The sequence below is a fragment of the Heliconius melpomene genome, chromosome 18 (genome assembly GCF_056956725.1).
Source record: "Heliconius melpomene rosina isolate 202511_hmr_F chromosome 18, ASM5695672v1, whole genome shotgun sequence".
NCBI lineage: Eukaryota > Metazoa > Arthropoda > Insecta > Lepidoptera > Nymphalidae > Heliconius > Heliconius melpomene.
The window spans coordinates 10,557,992-10,578,371 of NC_140406.1; the positions used below are offsets into that span (position 1 = coordinate 10,557,992).

The window sequence follows — 20,380 nt, forward strand, 5'->3', positions numbered from 1 at the left end:
ATGAAATTAATAACCGTAACTCGATACTTAGATCGTATCTTACAAGTTCATTCGCACAATTATTTGTAATAAAGTAATTTAAACTGTCTAAAGGGATGTAATACGCAGTATTTTATTTAACAAATAACTTAATAATTTATAGCTTTTATAATGTTTTTTACTTTCTATAAAAGCTTTGATAAAAGCAGCTTCACGCTTTTTTTTAGCATATAGTAGGGTAAGCAGAGAGTAGACACTAGATGTGTTAAGGCACTCTGTTCCCCCTTAAGGCACTTCCGATTCCCACTTTTCCGCCAAACTCTGGAGGCATTACATGTTGAGTGGCGGAACTCAACGCTGCGCTTTTCATATCCCTCGAGTGGGAATCGAACCACAACAACAACACCCCTGCTCCATGTCCGACGTCAACTTTAGTACTACATATAAAAATATATGCCAAAAAACTAAATAATACTTAAATGATTTGAAACTATCATCGAATAGTTCATGGTCTTAGATTGTAGATAAGTGACATTTATTTTGGTCTCAAACGTACGAATAGAATTTCAAATAATTACGTATTAGAATTAAATTGCTTTAGATACTAGTGTGTCCGCTTGAATTAAGGTCCGTGGGAAAATGATTTAAACTAGGTCTCCTTGGGGAAGGAGTTTTAAATTGTTATTACATAAAATTACTGTGTATATAAGTTTATTAAAGGCCGTAGTGGCGCAGTGGTGCGGTGCGTACGGAACGGAGTGTTTTAACACTAGGTTCTATCACCCAGCCTCTATAAGTGATAAAAACTGGTTAATAAAAACAAATATATTGTTATATTTTACTAATACCACGTATTTAGAGTGTCACGCGATGCACACTAGATAAATTTGCTTTGTCACGTGATATGACATCGTATGATTAATGTGCGGTGTTGTGAACGAAACGTCACGTTTAAATTCTATGTACATATATGAATGTTAATTTGAATATAAATAATTAGTTCTTTTCTTATTTGCTTTACAAAGGCTTAGAATGAAATATACGTAAATGGTTTTTTTATATATATTTTTAATGTAGACAGAGGAAACCTAGTGTTAAGGTAAAGAAGAACTGCCTCCCACACTGCCCAATTTTTGAGACATTACATTAGAGTGGTAGGATGAACGCCGCGTTTATCTTTTCACTCCCCCAAATTTCATTCGCCCAAGTGAAAATAGAACTCACAACCTTAAAACCTTCACGCCCTACTAACTGAATCTTTGTGCGCTACACTTAGCAGGGTAGATAGTAGGAACCCGAGAACCTAATGTTAATGGAGTCCATTCCCATTAAGATACTTCTGTTCCTCACTTCGCACCGAATTCTGGAGACATTGAGTTTTAAGTGGCGAAACACAACGCCGTACTTTGCGTTTTTACCAGAGCAAGGAAATTAAAACATTAAATATTTAATTTGAATCCATATCGACTGGCCGCTGACAAAGTTATATGCAATTAACATATGAAAACAACCACCCCCTGGCCTATACTTCGCGTGACCAGTGTCTACACTAATTGAATTAACTACAATTCCATCCACTTAATCTCGAAGTATTGCATCCATTACTTTAACTTTTATTGGTTGTATAATTGAAAAATAAATTAGTCAGGGAGCATCGAACGGTTTTGATAAATGTCTTAATAGATCGAATATAATGTTGTTCTGGCCATAAAGTTATAGTCTAAGAAAGAGGAGATTTATTGGTTTAAAAAATGCCTTAGAATTTTTCAAAATAAATATATTTAAATAGTAAATCTAATTGTTTTGATCTTTGTCCTATGTGAAAACAGTTTTCCTGGATACTAGCTTATATCTCAATATTAATTATATTGTTAACCTATTTGTATCTAGTAGGCCACTTCACGCAGTGTAGAAAACGGACGGAAAATGTAGAGTGAAGTACCATAACACTAAAAGTACCCTCCTTAGCAGTAGGTTCCTACTTTATCTACTCTGTCTTCCCCAATATATGCATGACAAATCAATATAAACAATATCGCCACTGAGTTATGGGTTATGAATTCTATAGTTAAAGTTAAATAAGTTCAAAACTAAATTGAATATTAAGAATAATAAATTATTTTTTACGTAAAACAAACCTTAAATCAACAATTTAAATAAAAAAACAAAAATATTTCATTTAAAATGAAACAATAATTAAAATTGCTCAAAAGGTGTATAATATTTAATTACAGGTACAGCAAAGAAAATTTGCATACAACTGAATTATGAGGCACTCACTCAAATAAACTGAAAGTAATTAGCAATTATACTGTCTGATAGTGGACTGACCCAGTTTTTTTTAAAGCTTTTATATTAAGCTTTTATAAAATATATTTTTAAAAAGTACGGCTGAGGATGTGACTGGTGGTGGGTTCGGTTTCCACTGTGGTAGTGAATTATTTTCGTTTCCCCGCTTTGGTAACAAGGCAAAGTGCGGCATATTTGCTATATGCACCACGCTAAAAAATATCAAATTAAAATAGAGGACAGTTTGTTTATCATGTTTAATTTATTATATGAAAATTCAATGTATTTTGTATTTTTATAGCACATACTGCATTTGATGATCACGACCTCGATTATCTGTGAAAGAAAAAATTAAAACATTAAATAGAATTCCTTTTTAATTATTATTATTAATTGACAATAATAAAATAATATTTATCTGATTTTGTCAAAATCAATTGAAACTAAAAAAAAAACAGAAATATTGTCAAACACAATTAATGTTTCAAGTCCCCACACATAGCTAGTTACGTAATTGGAAATATTAAAAGATCTAAAAAACTAAAAGTAAAAACATCAATTGACAAAATAAAAAAATATAAAATTGATCATCGTTTTCCTATAGCACTTATCAAAAACAATAGAATCCGGAAAGGAATAAAAGTATTATTAAACACAACTAAAAATCGAACCTGTGATAAATGTGGATACCACTGGACATATGGTATTTAGTATTTATACATGCTAGTTACGTAATTGAATATTCTAAACGCTCTATCGACGGAGCTGCAATATATCCGGGGCGGGTGACGGACACACGCTACGCGTTCACGGTTATTGCTAACAAGTGAAGTGCTGTAGCGACTTTAAAATTTAAAAATATTCTCTTAAGTTTTCCAGTTTTATATTTTAAGCTAGTTGTAGTCCGCAACTCCATTTGTGTGAGCTACAAGCATAAAAGCTCGTATTTTCCCGTTCCCAAAGGAATTTCATCCCAATGACTACATGACAAGTTACAGCGTTTTACGTCGCGTAGTTTCGGCTATGTGTTGCAGCTTGTGGGGCAGTCAGTTTCGTAATGGAAGCTTTTTATATTATATACATAGATATATAGACGATAAATGAATAGGATGATAGTAGATAAATATATTCTACTGGACACATAACTTTGAAGCGTGATCTAACGTCGAATTTTGTTTAACTACACAAAAATTTTTATATAAAATTTTTATATTATTTATATTTTTTTAAAACGAGAATTGAATTAATGATCAGCAAATTCTCCGCTTATGTCTTACCATATGAAGATGATATAATCTAGAGACTTATCATTCATCTTTTGGGATGATGCCTAAAAGACGAATGATAAATTACTCAAAACCAACTAACATATTTCAATCAAAAATATTTTATTTTTATAGTAATGTTTAAAAAAATCCATTTGGAATCACTAAAAATGTATCACTTATACCAACCGCAGATATAAACGAAATGGATTGATCTTACATTAAATTTATTTCTGGAGCCAAGATTAATATTTTTGGCAGAAACTCAAAAGTACACCGACAACTAGGCATTCCTTCCGACGTATTTCATTTTTGTAACGGTGGAAAAAATTGATAATTCTATAGGATGTTTTAGTATATACATATAGCGGGGTAGTCAACATTTTTGAGTTTTTGCGTGTTGAATGGTGAAACTTAACGCCGAACTTTATATTATCTTGATACAAGAGACAAAGTGCAGTAATGGGTACCGCCACTCAAGAGAGAGAGAGGAGACAGAGAGTGAGTGGATATAATCATGAATTTATTTTATTGACTATACTCGTTTCGATTTTTCGGAAGAGAGTATTTTTTTTTCTTCTTTCAAGTTAAAAAAGGAATGGCCGTGAAATATTTAAAAAGTAAAGAAAAGATTGACATAATATCATTATTATTTTCTTTCTCCCATTTATGAACGTTCCCGAACGTATGGCTTAGGCTTCCACGAGGTGTGGGTTCAAATCCCATTACGTTCAATTAAATAAGTTCATTATACTTTTTTTAATTTTAAACCGTGTAATATAGCAGCGTAACAAGAGGAAACATAGTGTTAACACATTACGTTTCCCATACACCCTCGAATGTCCGAGACATAGCGTGTGGAGTTCAGAAACTCAACAGTTTCGTAACTCAAAACCGCACCTTAATATTCTACATTTTCATAATAAAAAATAAACATAGAAATAAAGATTTATGGATTAAAAATAATTTAAAACCTCATTTAAAAATTCAAAATGAATTACTAGTTAAACTATCGATTACTTTCTAACCAAATAAATGTCTAAAGTAGAATTATTCAAAGGTTCCCTGGCACACGCTGGTGTAAAAAAAAAAACTAATTGACAAACTTGGCAGAGCTCGCTTTGATATGCCTTGATTAAAAACAGGCTTCTGCGTAAATAGAACAGCGTTAGAAGGTACACACGCGATGTAGAATAGCTCTATCACATTTTTATTTAGATAGGCAAAGAAAATATATAGAGACCTCGTTATGTTTTCCATTTTTCTGATATTTTAGAAATATTATGCGTTCAATACTGGAGCTTAACACCGTTTTTTATATAGTTTTGCAATACATATATTTCCTAGTTTCAAGAAACATTAAATTGAAACACTGTAGCTTTGTGTATACTTTCTCCATCTATTTTATTAATTGCATTGAACCAGAAAACGACAAGCTCAACAAGAAGAAATCAATTGAATTCGTATCAAACATTTTACGAATCTCTTTTAGGAGATATTTGAAATTTTCATTCGTAACAAATTTTTCGTTTACAGATAAGCTCTCACCTCTTAGGCTCTGCACGTTACATCACACTGTATTACGCACATAGCAAGGTAGGCAGAAAAAACGCAGAAAAAACGAGAACGTAGTGCTAAGACACACCGTTCCTCAATACTTCCGTTTCCCGCTTTCTGTCAAATTTTTGAAGCATTGCGTGTTTAGTAGCGGAACTAAACTACTTTACTCGCCGTTAATGTTAAATATTTAATTCCCCGGGGAATCGAATCCACAACCGTCACGTTTATAGCCGCACGCTTATATCCTAAATTCCATATTCCGGATATCCAATAGCTTCGGCTATGGTTAGAAGGTCTACATCGTCCCTGCTATAAATATACTCAAGTTAAGACACTAGTGACAATAGTTGAACAAATACTCTTTACTTACTATTAAGGTCAGCTAATGAGGGTCTGAAACGTCACCCTGGTGGCCCAATTAGAAGTTATATATAACGATTCAATTATAATTTAAATAAGTCAAAAACGAAATTTAAGTAATGGGAAGATTATAAAATAATATATTCCATAGATGATGATTTAATTTGAAGTACCTAGAGGTTAAAACTTGAATTGCATTTTTTTAAATACATGCTGTATCTTTGTATTATATTATGTTGTATACAAAATACTAGAGAAAATTAGTGTTAAGACACTCTTTTAACGTGTTGAGTGATAGAACTCAATGTCGTACTTTGCTTTAACAGAACGGGATCATTTCCCCGAGTAGGGATTAGGCAGCGGCGTTGAGTTACGCCACTCAGCACGAAATATTTTGGATATTGTGGAACGGTTTCCCTCTGCCTATTTTGCTATATGAGAGATACAGGGCGAAGCTAAACAAATAAAAAAATATATAAAAGTATTGCACAGCATTCGATCTCTACCCAAACTCCAAAGGGGCATGTCGCGCAATCCAATAGACTTGTATTCCCAAGCAACTACATAGGATACGTTTTAGAGTATTACAATTTGTATTTGTCGGAAATAAAAGTTTGTATACCTCTATATAGTATATTTTCTTTTCAAAAAAGAGCTTTTCAAATATTAAAGTAAGAAAATTTTGGGTTCAGTCATCTAATATGCAATGTTAGTTAGGATGAACGCGCTAATCTCAGGAACTACTAGAACGAATTTATTTTATTGTATTAGATAGTCCGTTTATCCACGCTATAGACTATATAACATTACATAATCGTTTTGCTTCCCTCTATACCTTTCTCATCATCTTCAAAGACAACAAACAATCACATATATGTAAATTACAAGAAAAGAGTCGAAGGGTACCAACTGTATTAACACTAGGTTCCCTCTGCCCCCCCTCTTGCTGAAAAAAGCGTAAAACTAAACAGGCATATAAAGAAACTTCCTTAAAAAATAAACATTATAAGTAATCTATAGGTAACTCAAGTAAATCTCAATAGTACACAGTATTTGTTACCGTAACGATGTTGGTTCGCCTTTTTAAGTAACTTGATCCATTATAAAAAGGTTTCACGATTCTATTTCTTAACAAGAGATGTTGTTCTATGTGAATATGATATTGGTGTTACTTAAATATTATTTCTAGTTTTCTTTTCGTGAAATTATGATGTTTATGCGCTGCGTTAAACTCCGTTATTGAGCACGACATGTCTAAAGTGTCTTGGAAGGTTTCTCTGCCTACGGAGAGATCGTTTTACTGAGGCTGAGGGCGTTCGCAAGGTCGTGCCGGGTATTGTAATTTACTTTGTATAATATTGTTTCAAGTATTCATTTTAAATACCTATTATGTGCAAGTAAAAGGTGTACTTGTTGGTTTTCTTCATAAATATGAAAATAAGCATCAGTGGCCTTTAACACAAATCTTTAGAAAAATGACTGTATTGCCTATTCACATGAAATATTAGAAAATCTGAATAATATAAAAAATTCCATAAATCTTCTTTGAACCCCTATCCACTGTTGATGTGAACGAATCGTGCATATATTATTACATGAACTACGTAATTTGCTAAGCAATAAAATAAAATTACATAATTTCCACATAAAACTAATTGAGGACGACTCCAACATTTTATTGTTCTATTAAGAACAGCTGATTGAAGTTATATGTAATAGAACAATAACACTCAAGCAATGGGCATCTATCTCTGACTGGAATTGGAAAGGAATGGAGTGGCGAAATCTGATAAATTACACTCACAAAGGCAAGACTTAATGATCATATAAATTGGACTGTAGATTAGACGTTCAGGCGATTTTCTTAATGGAAACAGTTGATTGGTAAAGTAATATGGCAGGTTATAATATATAAAAAATATTTGATTTTTACCTTTTTTATATGTTAAAAAGAGTACACAGAGGCCGTGGTGGCCAGTGGCACAGCGTCTAATGAACGACCAAACTAAACGACGGTGGGGGGATTCGTTTCACAGTTGTGGATTTTGATTCCCATTTGGAGGAATACATTTATTTTTTCATATTCACTCTGGTAATGATATAAAACACGGTGTTGAGTTCCGCCATTCACTACGCAATGCTTCTAAAACTCGGCGGAAAGTGGGGAACAGAAGTACATTGATGTTGAACATGGCCTTTGCCTACCCTGCTATGTCTCAGATAAAGCGAAGAATGAAGTCTCAACATTAGTTTCTCCCCAAGGGATAAATGCGGGATAAAGCAAGAAACTAAAAAAAACTAACACTACTACAAGTAAGGATCGAATCTTCAATCATAGTAGCGTTTAGAATCAGATAGTTTTAATACTGTATAAAGCGAAAATAATACTAATATATTAAGAAAATCCCACTATTCAAAAAATTCTACAAAAGATAGTCCAAATTGTGGAGTTAAAATCTACTTACTTAACATATTGTATTATCTAAAAAGGAAATACAGCATTTAGCATTTTTCTTATTTTATTCGCGTAGGTGAGAGCCTTTTAGTTTAAAACAGAAAGACCGAAAATCGAATTAGATCTATTTAAAGCTTTTTATTACACTCTTGAGGCCGTTGTGGCGTAACTAATTCTGTTGATGGTCATGGGTTCGAGACCCACTCGGGGATGTATTATTTCAAGTTTTCCGCTCTGAAAATAAGATAAAAGAGTTCCTGTGCTCAAAAGATAACTTAGTGTCTAAACTCTGTGTTCTCTTTGCGTGCCCTAAACAAAAAAAAATTCATTCGATTTTAAATTGAATCCACAGCCGTCATCATACTTTCTAATGCACTACAACGGCAACAATTACACTATTATAAATAACAATATCAATCGCATTAATAACATTGAAATCTAAATATAACGTTTCTCTTAAGTACCAACAATAGCGAGAAGATAGATTGCCCTAAAAAGATTAAGGCTTGTGATCCACTATCAGCCTGGAACTAATGGCGGTAGCTAACGACTAGAAAACACATAAGAAATTCTCATTTCGAACTGTTATGAGTTATTTTATTGAGTGTACTCTGTTTTATTTTATTATGGTGTTAATAGATTTGTTATATTAGTTTAGATTTATAGTGATAATAATTAAGTGAGGGTTAGTGATATAGCTCTCCTTTTAACTTGAAAACGGAAAAATATAAGTTTGTAATACGCCCCGTCAGTAAAGAACGAAATGTTTCAGCTACATGCGTTATTCACACTGTAGAGGATGCATTTGATAGGGCAGGCAGAGGGAATGTAATGTTAACTCTAACACTTCATTTTTTAATTTTCCAGAGAAAATAAATGAAAATAATAAATTCCATCGAATGAGAATCGAACCCACAATCATCTCGTTTACAAAGACAAGTAGTTACTGCTCTACAATAAAAAAAAAAGTATATTAAATTACTTTAAGCGTCACCTTGTATTTATTGTAAAATGATTCGAGGGTAAAATCTCGTAAACCACTATCAATTTCAATTTCCAAGAAGGAAAACGAAATGATTGATCCTTTGAAGTTCAGAATCTAATTCTTCTATTGGTCGATTTTCACGCGAATAGGAAAACTTTAAATATTGGTAATTTCTATATTGCATTACGTTTATGTAAAAGGAAAAATATTATTATGGGGAAGAAATGGACAAATATACAAAACTCAATAGAGAAGTAACTCTTCCGTTATAGAGTGTCGGTTAGCCGACAGATAAAAATAGGTACGCAGCGTAGAAATATGGAAATTGGTATATTGAGTCCTTAGAGAGCTAAACTCCCCAAACCAGGGGCACAAAGAAAGATTTTCCGGAAATTCAAACACAAACAGGAAAAATTCAACGTTTTGTAGTCTACGCAAACGAAGTCGTGGGCTTTAAATAGTTTTTTTAATTTAATAATTATTTCACGCCATATCCCGCACACGGCAGGGTAGGCAGAGGGAACCTAGTATGAATACACTCTGTTCCCTACTTTCTGCCGAATTCTGGAGGCATTTGCCTCGAGCTTTGCCAGAGCGGAGAAATTGAAATATATACTTAAATAAATATTTCACTTCGTCGTGTGGGGATCGAATATATACTATATTAATATAATATAATTTATATTATATTTCCATAATGTATATCAAAACGCTTAACACAAATATATCTTTCTTAGAACACGCCTCTAATGTATTTAGTACGTGATCTAGAATGTTTTTGTGGAACTTCTACTATGAATAACGTTCTATATCCTGTTCTATATATTTATATGAATAATATAATGAGATCAAAGTCTGTGATAAACTTAAGAATACCTAAAGAATTGGTAAATTTACATTTTAATATATTTGTAATTTTTATTTTAAATGAATAATGGAGTTTTTTCCCACAAAGCAGGATAATTTCCCGAATTTGGGGGAAAATTAGAGAATAGAGTATATATCTTGACCATACGCATACAAACCATATAGAATGTGGAATAAAATATAAAGCAATAAATTATCAAAGTTAACATGTTGTTGGGAAATTTTCGACTTCGACTAATATTTTCAAAGTACACAAACTTTGTACGTAATATTTTGACGGGAAGTTCTGGAATAACGATTAAGAATTAGTGATCGAAGTTGCGCCTAATTGCCAAAGTTTGCGGGTAATTGTTTTAAAGTTTACATTTCTTAACTTACCCGTGGAGCCGTAGCTACGTTGAAAATTAAGCATATTCAATTTTCAATAATCAAGCAGTTTTTTTCAAAATATACTTTTAAACGTAGCCTCGATAATTTGGAGGATACTAGGTTCCTTCTACCTTCTCTGCTATCCGAGAAAAATCCTAAAATTACTTTTGTACTATAAAACTATTAATTTAATGAGATTTTAATATTACTTTTATCCACTTACCCAATTGTGAAATTTAAGGAAGTGTCGAAGGAACTTGCAACGACGAAATCTCCTTCCTTCCAACCAAGTCTAAATGATCCAAAATTATGGGAACACCGCAAATAATTATTATCCCTCAAAATATAATCTATTTAGGATTACGGTTGAAAGGGATCGTGTTCATTAAGCATTCTTAACAAGTTTACCAAAATTATGAAAGATTAAAACAACTTGGTACTATTTCAGGACGGTTTAAATACCCACGTATTTATATAACCAAAAGATTAAGAGATTACGGAACTACTAGAGCAAACTATATCAGAACTACGAATACAACGAAGGATGCAACATGGAAGTAATTTATTTGAACTCAATTAACACGGCCAAATGTTAGTTAACCTAAAACATGCCCACGCGATAATTCAAATTCTAGGCTATAGTCTAATTAGCGGGTGTAGGCGAGTTGAGTCACTTAATAAACGCAGCTACTGCGAGCTGTGAGCTCCGTGGCACGTGTACTACTGAACGTTTAGTAGAAACGTCACTTCTTATAAAGCCACTGCACAGGGTGTTCGGGGTGCGCGCGCAGAAACAATAAACCTAAATGCTAACTCGCCCCATAAACTGTCCTCATTAGTTGGGGCGCGTCGTGGTCTGTATACACACCCTTATTGCAGGTACCAGATCATCTGTTTATTTTACTTTAAGGTCGTTTTCTTTATTATTTTGTTATTGAGGTCGGCTAATAACGTAGTAATAGAGTTATAGCGGCGCACCCTTTATAAGCAAATGTCGAGGAAAATAGCGTTTTGTTTATCACAGGGTGCGCCGGGGTGGGTATCGTGATTTATCAAACGTGAAAGATAGTCCGGTAAATGCAGAATGCTCTTTACGTTTCAACCCTTATCGCGTTTTTATGTGTTGGTAAACGTAATTTATCGAAAGACGGCCGGTTAACGACTTTATGTATGTATCTAGAAAACAATTGGTCCTTTACAAAGCGGCTTATATATCTATACTCGTACATAGATATATGTGTATAAGCAATTTATTTCCACCATAAAATAGACGGCTATTTGCTGCAATATGACATTTTAGTTTAGTCTTAAGGGGGTCAAACAGTTTGCCATGTTCCAATTCAAAGGGCATTCGAACTAGTGAAATAAGTTAATAAGTTTGGTATATTTCTTTGTGTATAATATGGGGTTGGGATAATTTGGTAGTATATTCGATTTCTAACTAAGCAGGGACTATATTTTGGTTATCAAATCTATACCAATAAGTTTGTTTGATTGAATGCGCTAATCTTAGGAACTACTGCTTGGAGTTGAAAAAAAATTTATGTTAGATAGTCCATTTATCGAAGCTATTGGCTATTTTACGTCATGGTATTGGTTTACATGTCACGTAGTTTAGCTGGGACTATAAATGCTGACTTTATGAATTACAAAAAACTAAGAATAAAGTTATCCTCGTTAAAAATCGGTTTTAGGCTTTCTGCCTAAAAAAACACTTTTGTATTTTTATTTCTCGGTAAGGACAAGTTTTCAGCTTAGTTCAGTTCTTTAATTATGGCGTTTCGAAGGAAAAACTGCCAAGGACAAATTTTGCCATAATTTAGGTTCTATTCTTCTTCTTTTTAACCTATCATATAAATCGAAAAAAAAACATAATTATGTATGGTTTTCTTGATTTTTCTGACATTTTTCTTTGGTAGGAAAGTAGTCCAAAATTGCACAAATATCTAATATTAAAATATTCCTAACCCACCAACCAACCACTTATCACATATAGTAAATGGTAGAACAATCAAGATTTATAGGGATAAAATATAAGAAATATAATACGATAAAGGAAATACCATCCATCAGATTTTACTTACAAGGAAATAGCAAAAACATAATAGCCAAAATGAAATCGTTTATAAGGATTTAACCTAATATTGACGCGATTGCTATAACTTTTCACCTTCCGTTCTTTGTGGTGAATATTTAGTTTCGAGGTATTTTTTTAGCTAAACACGCTGTATCCCGCATCCCGAATACAACAGAGTAAGCAAAGAGAACTTAGTGTTAAAAACTCATTTTCCCACTTTATGCTGAATTCTCGAGGCATAGCGTGTTGAGTAGCGGAACTTAACACCACGGTTTGTCCTGTTACCAGAGCGATGAATTTATAATATATATATTTTTCTGCATATCATATCTAACTACAGTAGAGAGAACACAGAACTAAACACTACTCGTACATAAATGAATTTCTTTCAATATTATCAAAATTGAATCCAAAACATCTGTTTTTTCTCTTTCTATCGATTGAAAAAAGAAAACAATTCATTGCCCCTTTGTGTGAACTCACAACCGTCGCGTTTGAAATCAGACACTAAAGACTGTGCCTCTGCACCACTATGCTGTCCAAAACTTAAGAATTCACTTACAGAAATTTTATGCTCACGATAATCCAAGCGACCAGTTTAAATGTGTAGACTGTAGAGAATGAACAAAAACATTAAAACTAAGTAAATCCAGCCCAAATCGGTACCCGTCAAGGTTGCTGTATTAGAAAATGTCTATTTTATATATAACAAAGTGTTTTTTTCTAGTCTGGCACATGAGCATGACGTATGACCTAACAATGGAAGTAGCCTCCACTGAGTCATCGACCAATATTATTGAACGAATGAATGTGTGGTATAAGTTATATGACATACCGTTTTATTTATCACATTTATAGAAGCTATTATGGGACAGTGTCTGATAGTAAACGTGACAGATTATGGGTTTGATTCTCACTCAAGGAAATGCTGCTACTAATTATTTTCATTTCCTCGCTTTGGTAACATTGTGCCTAAAATTGGGCAATAAGTGGGGAAAAGAGTGTCCTAACACTTAGTCCTTACCGTATACCCTTCTTTATGCTGGATATAGTGTGAAGTTGAAAAAAAAAACATTTTTAGAAGCCATTACGATGCAGTGATCATTCAAATAATAGCTATGTGGATAAATCCTCATTTTGGAAAATGATAATACATAAGATATTTGTATACTTTAACAGCAGGGCAGACAGTCCGTTTCCTATTCTCCGCCGAATTCTGGAGGCGTTGCGTGTTAAGTGGGGGAACACAATGTTGAGCTTTACTGCGAGACCAGAGCAAAGATACTATAAATTTAAATAAATATTAGTTGAACACTGTACTAGTACGATATCTACTTCCATTTATATTCAAATTAAATTTAAATGAAAAATCGCTTACACTCTAAACTTGTACCAAACCGGTAGCCAGTTACTTTAATAGGCGGCGATTGTTTTAGCTATTAACGTGGTCCCGCATTCGAATCCCGGTTGAAAGAATTATTGTTCTATTTCTTAAATGTTGATATATTATAGAAGTTTGTAGTAAGTAATTTTATGGTGGCCGATTATTGAAAGGTGCCATTGAAATGCTTTTTGGAACTGTTACGATTATTGTTCATAGAGCTATTTAAAGCTTGTTCTCAAAGTGTTAGAAACAGTAAATATTTATAACATCACGTTGAATCCTGCATATAGAAAGGTAGGCAGAGGTAATTGCGAAACACAACGCCGGGGTTTTTCTTGTTGCCAGAGCGAGAAAACATTTTTGTTGATAAAACTTATTTTATTTTTGTGTTATAATTAAATAGTTCACACCTGGATTAATGCCGGAAAGTACACTATACATAGGTTTTGATAAAGCGATGAAATTAATATAAAATGCAGCAAAAAAATGCATAAATACTCGAATCTTATGATTGCGTTGCTTCAGAAGCTTTAAATTCTCTAAAGCGATCTTGAAATTGAAGATCATGACAGACGGAGAAACGGATTTTTCATTACATCAAGAGATGGGGCTAGTCGAGGCGACGGACAGACAAGTTGTGAGTCCGATTCCCACTCGAAGCGATCAAATATTTAATATTTTTATTTTTTTACCCTGGTAACGAGGAAAAGTGTAGCGTTAGGTTCCGCCATTCAACAAGTAATACCTCTAGAATCCGGCGGAAAATGACTGGAATTGGTACCAATTAAAAAAACTAACGTACGGCAAAAGTTCTTACCGCTCAACACGTAGTCTCTAAAAAATATTAAAAGTGAGCGGAGTGTCTTTTTACTACACTATTTGTTTTTTACTGGACTTTACGTCTAACTTTTTAGCGTCGACGAATTATCTAAGTTTATATTTTACATTAGTCTGTGCAATGTAAGTATTTTTAACCGACTTCTGTAAGAAAAGGAGGTTATCAATTCGACTGTATGTTTTTTTTTTTTTTTTGTTTTTTTTTTTTTTTTATTTTTTTTTATGTTTGTTACCTCATAACTTTTGACTGGATGAACCGATTTTGAAAATTTTTTTTTTATTTGAAAGGTGAAGCTTCCCGAATGGTCCCATTTTTTTTTGGTCCATGTGTGACAATGGTATCTATGAGAAAATCACATATGTATGTGCGCGACAAATAGCCGAATAACTCAATGTCGCGCTGACCGATTTTGATGATTCTTTTTTTATTTGAAAGGATACACTTCAAGGATAATTTGGTGTAAGTTTGGTTAGGTTCCGATTATGGAATCCGGTGAAAATTGAGAAAGTTTGTTTTTTTTTGGTAAAAAAATGATTATACTATAATAGTTACAAGCAAAAACTTTTTAAATTGATGTCAGAGGTGAAATTCCTGATCGTTGCATTTCTTTATAACCAATCTCAAAAAAGAGAATGTTCTCATTTTCAACCAAATTCAAAAAAGGTTCCGAATTCACCCGAATACTTTTTATGTATGTTCTTGTCAATATACCAAAATGTAACTTTGCACAAAAATAATAGCTAATTAAATGAAGTTTTACATAGAATAATCACAACCACTCGTTGACAACCACTACCACCACCATCACCACTCGTTCAAGAAGCATCATTTTAAGATCTTATCTCATATATCTCTCATTACTCACTTTTTCACGTTAAAAATGTAAATTGTTTTTAGAGTTCTGTCTATACCTACCCTCAAAAGAAAAAAATACGGAACCTTCATGTACATCGTCTGTCCATTAGTCCGTCTGTCCATTTCAAATGGTATTGGTAAACTTTTATGTTTACCAATTAGAAAATCGAAGCATAATCGCTTGCAATCAAGAAATAAGAGCATTTGTCTTATATTATTGCTTCGATTTTTACCATTTTGTTCGAAATTCCCCGCATTTTCATAACCCTTAAAATACTTCCTGTTGACTTAGAGTTATGAAATTTGGTATGATATTTTCTTTTAATTGAAATTGCAGTACAAATAAAAGAATATCCAAAAAATTGTAAGTATATCACAAAAATAAAAAACATTACAAACTTATATTTTTAGTAGTTTCTATATAAAATCAGTGCTTACACGCTGGGGGGCACGTATGCACTAATTTTGTAATTATGACAACTTCTATATGATATTTATACGAGAACCCACAGTACTCGAGTCTGACTCACACCTGACTGATTTGTTATAATTTTTAGGTATTTCATGTTTTAGTTTAGATAGAAGAAATAATTTAGTATTTTTTTTATTTTCTAAAAACACAATTTTTTTTTTCAGCTTCATGCTGTAATTACCTTGTTGTAGACAAAGGGAGCCTAGTGTTAAGACACTCCGTTCCCCACTTTCTGTCGAATTCTGGAAGCATTGCGTGTTGAGTGGCGGAACTCAATGCTATGCCTGGACACCAGAGCGAATTAAGATATCAAATATTTCATTTCCTTGAGTGGGAATCGAACCTCCATACCTGTCGTGCACTGTATAGAAAAATCAACGTGTAACTACTCGTACAATAGTAATATTGTATTACGACACCTCCTATAGTTTACTTTCAAACCGCACGTAGCGTAGAGCTTAAAATGTATTCTAGTTACATGACGTACGCACATAACATATTTAAGAAATAATAAACATACATTTGGCAATATTTCGAAAACTCGCTGTAAACTGTTTAGCTTGTCGTTCATTGGTTTAAATTTGTAACATAAATTTACTTTTAAGATTTTCGTGTGTACTGATGATGAGAGAAAGAGTGAGAGAGAGGAGACCACAAGCCTGAAGCCTGAGATTCTAACCGGTGATATACGTCAACTAAACCCGAACGGAATATCATGAAAGATATATTTAAATATTAGAATATCCATTTCTTGGCAGTAGGTGTGCTATAAAATCTATGAGATCTGTTTAACATCGTATATGCTTGTGCAAATTGGATACGAGGGCACTAAATCGTTTAATTTTAGTGCTTATAGTTGAATATAAAATGCAGCATTTTAAAAATTTCTCAAATGTTAAAAATAGATTTTTAAAATATTAGATAGGGATATCTATCTATACAGGAAATCTGTTCTACAGTTTTCACCTGAAAGATTGATGGTTGATGGTGAATTTTAATAGACAAATGTAACTTTGATTTTTTTTATCGTGACAGTAAAATTATCGTTATGGTAGTTTCACGTTCATAGGACGATTACATAGTTCTTGCAAAAGTCTATTTGAATAAACAATATTTTGTAATTATAATTTAAAACGCGCGGAGCGCGTGCCAAGTTTCTGGGTTTCAGAACTGGCGAGCAGCACCGTGTGTTATTTTACACGAACCATTTGAAGCCACTTTTTACTTATTCGTAACTCAAAAACTATTCCACCTAAAGCTGTCATATTTGGCTCAAATATTTAGACCCCCTACCTGTATACGTGCATAAAATTTCATAAACACAGCTCAAACAGTTATTTAGATAATGACGTCCAAAAATCGTAAATTTTTAGGGGGGTGACTGACCTATAGACCTTAATGTTAACCAAGTTCCAGATGATCTAGAATGGTGAAATTTAGCATCCGGTTAAGTAATTGGGTGTATGTCAAGGGAAAAATCCGAAACTAGTATTTTTTTAAATATTTTCTTATAATTTTTCAATAAATAGATTCAATTAGGAACATTTACTTATAGCACCTGTAATGAAAGCATAGCAATCAAAGTTAATTATAACTGATTTTTAGGCATAGCGCCTGCCAACAAAATAAGAGCAATGCATTATTTATATATATTTGCTTTTATTTATGTCACACGTTAGTAAATATTTTATTTGTTTTGTAGACTAACTTCACTATTACTTACGTAAGCCATCTCAAACAACACGATGCTTTCAAGTATATTTTAAGATAATATATGTCTCCATTTGTAGCTGAAAATGACTCTAATTTATGTCCTGAGAAACTGTCATCATGTGGACTTCAAGGGCTTCACGTAAAAATATAAAAATATAATAAATGGATTAACATCCTTCATTATTATTTATTACTAGCGGACGCGCGCAGCTTCGCTTGCCTATTTAAGGGTGAATTCTAATAACCCATAAAACATGTGCTCAATGAAATATTTTTAAGTCTAAATTTCAAATTTTATAATAATCGGTGGCGTTTTAAAAATTTTTCTATATAAACTTTCAACCCCTTATTTGCACCCTTAGGGGGTGAATTCTAGAAAACCATACAACATATGTTTAATTATATACGTTTAAGAGTCTGAATTTCAAATTTTATGAATATTTATGAATATTTGCACCTCTAAAGGTTCTCTCTAGGGGGGGAATAATAAGAGGGGAGAATTCTAGAAAACGATGAAACACGTGTTCAATTAAATACCTTTAAAAATCTAAATTTCAAATTTTATAAAAATCGGTGCCGATTTAAATTTTTTTCCATAAAAACTTTGAACTGCTATTTCATCTTTTTAAGGTTAAAATTTTTCGAAATCCCTTCTTAGTGGATGTCCAGATTACGAATGTAAACTTTTGTCCAAATTTAACGTTTCTACCATCAGCGGTTACGGCTGTGCGTGCGTCTTATCTCAGTCAGTGAGGACAAGTCCTTTTATATATATAGATAATTTAAACATTTTAGTACTTATTATACTAAGAGCATTTGCATAGTCGATTAACGTATTTGATATTAAATACCTGAAGAACTTTTATTAAATTAGTGAATCACTTTTACATTTTTAAATATAAATTATTATAAAAAAGATACATTTAAAAATATAAAAAAACCACTCTTCCGAGGGCGGGACAAGGGTCCAAGCCATCGGTGGCTAGGGCTCCAGAGAGAGGAACCTCCGCACAATACGTGCCGCCTCAAGTAATACTGCCTTCTGTATCCGGTTCTTGATCCAACAGCTAAGCGATAGTCTCTTAAGGTGTTGGTCGAGGCTTTTCGCTATTAAACCGTTAACCGAAACCACTATCGGCACAATGATAACAAATAACAAATTATTATAACAAATTATTATTACAATATTTAAGTACTAAGTCCTATAAGGGTTCTGTTTTATTGCTTTCGAGGTACAGAATCCTAAAACAGAAAAAAATACACTAAAAAATAAATATAAATAAAAGCTTTTAAAAAGTAATTATATTGATAGAAATATATATAAAATTTAATAATAATATACTATCTGTAAGGTCAGTCGTGGCACAGGGGCATAAAGTGTGACTGTAAAACCTGACTGGTTACTGGTTACTAGTTACTGAGTGTTTTAACACTAGGTTCTCTCTGTCTACTCTTCTGTGTGCGGGATACAGAGTGAAGCTGATTTGATTTTTATTTTGAAACATTGTCAGCCTACCAGCTATCTTAACAGAAGTAATTATAAAGTAATTATTAACAGTAAAAATTTAAGTAATTGTTAATAAAAAAATAAGAGAAAAAAAGAGAAAATTAAAAATTACTTAAACAAAATAATAAAAAAAACCAAAATGTGGTGTCGTGGGACACCAGTTAGGAACGAAGTTCGACGAACGACGAGACCTTCGGCTAATGTAGAATCGACACAAATTGCAAAAAAAGTCGTGCTCAATTTTATGTAGGTTTTCTTGATTTTTCTCTTAAATTTTGCTGATTTGTTTTTATTTAAGTACAAGAAAGTATTTAGAAAATTCAGTATTTTAGGAAATAATAAATTACTTAAAATAAAAAAAGATCGTAATTCAAATTATCAACTAAAAAAAGAAAGAGGGAGAAAGAGAAAGGTATTATACATTACTCGTCTGTGTATGCGACTGTCGCGCCTGGGCACGTCTCATTTAACGGTTTTATTCCACGCATTTTTCTTACGGTTTTACTATCACATTTTTTTCAGTTCGTTCACGCAGCGAAATCCCTATCCCTTCCAAGCCTGCCGTAAGGAACTTCGTTCCAATAAATAAATCCGCTTTACGGTGTATCCCACACATAGCGGGGTAGACAGAGGGAACCTAGTGTTAAGACACTCAGTTCCCCTCTTTCCTTCGAACTCTGGAGGCATTGCGTGTTGAGTTTTTCCAACAAAATAATAAAATTAGAAAAAAATAATAATAAATTTATCAGATTTCTAAACGCAGCATACATTAATTACTTTATAATCTGACAACTGTCATTTAATCAACAAAATAAAAACTATAGTCGAGATTCATAGATAAATATAATCTAAATTCATATATAATTAAATATCATCTTAAGAGTAATAAAACATAATATTATTGACTATAATAAAAAAAGTAAATACCTAATTATATTAGATACATTTTATTGTACGAAGGCGCTCATATTTTAATGGTTTTTTTGGCCTGGGTTTCATGATTTTACTGGTTTTAGGAACACTTGTGAAAACGGCAGAGAACGAAGTTAACCTTGGGATCATATCAATTCAGATTGGTACCGTCAGCACTTAATAAACTTATTGTTTATATTTTTTCCAAGACATGTTGAACAATGAGTCGTTCAATAGAATTGCTTGAGGGTGAAACAAGAACCTTACACCGAATTGTTCCAATGCCTCCCGATGGGAGCTGTCTCTTGCATGCTTTTGCATATTCTTTGTTTGAGCGTTTTGATATACAACAAACTAATAAATTGCGCGAGACTATAGTAGAGTACGTATGTCGTAACTGGAATGATTTAAGTATCTACACTAGCGCTCGAAACGGGAATCCTTACTCTTCTAAAGAAGACATGCTTTGCTTAACTACGTACGGAGCTACTTC

At 32.8% G+C, this 20,380-nt stretch overlaps 1 long non-coding RNA gene across 1 annotated transcript in view; it reads right to left on the reverse strand.

Annotated features, from left to right (window-relative positions):
- Nucleotides 1–2,189: 2,189 nt before the first annotated feature.
- The window catches only part of LOC146529549 (uncharacterized), a 38,977-nt gene continuing 20,786 nt past the window's right edge, over nucleotides 2,190–20,380 (reverse strand). The window contains exon 3 of the long non-coding RNA XR_014879018.1: nucleotides 2,190–2,604. This is a non-coding gene — a long non-coding RNA (uncharacterized LOC146529549). The remainder of the gene's footprint in view (nucleotides 2,605–20,380) is intronic.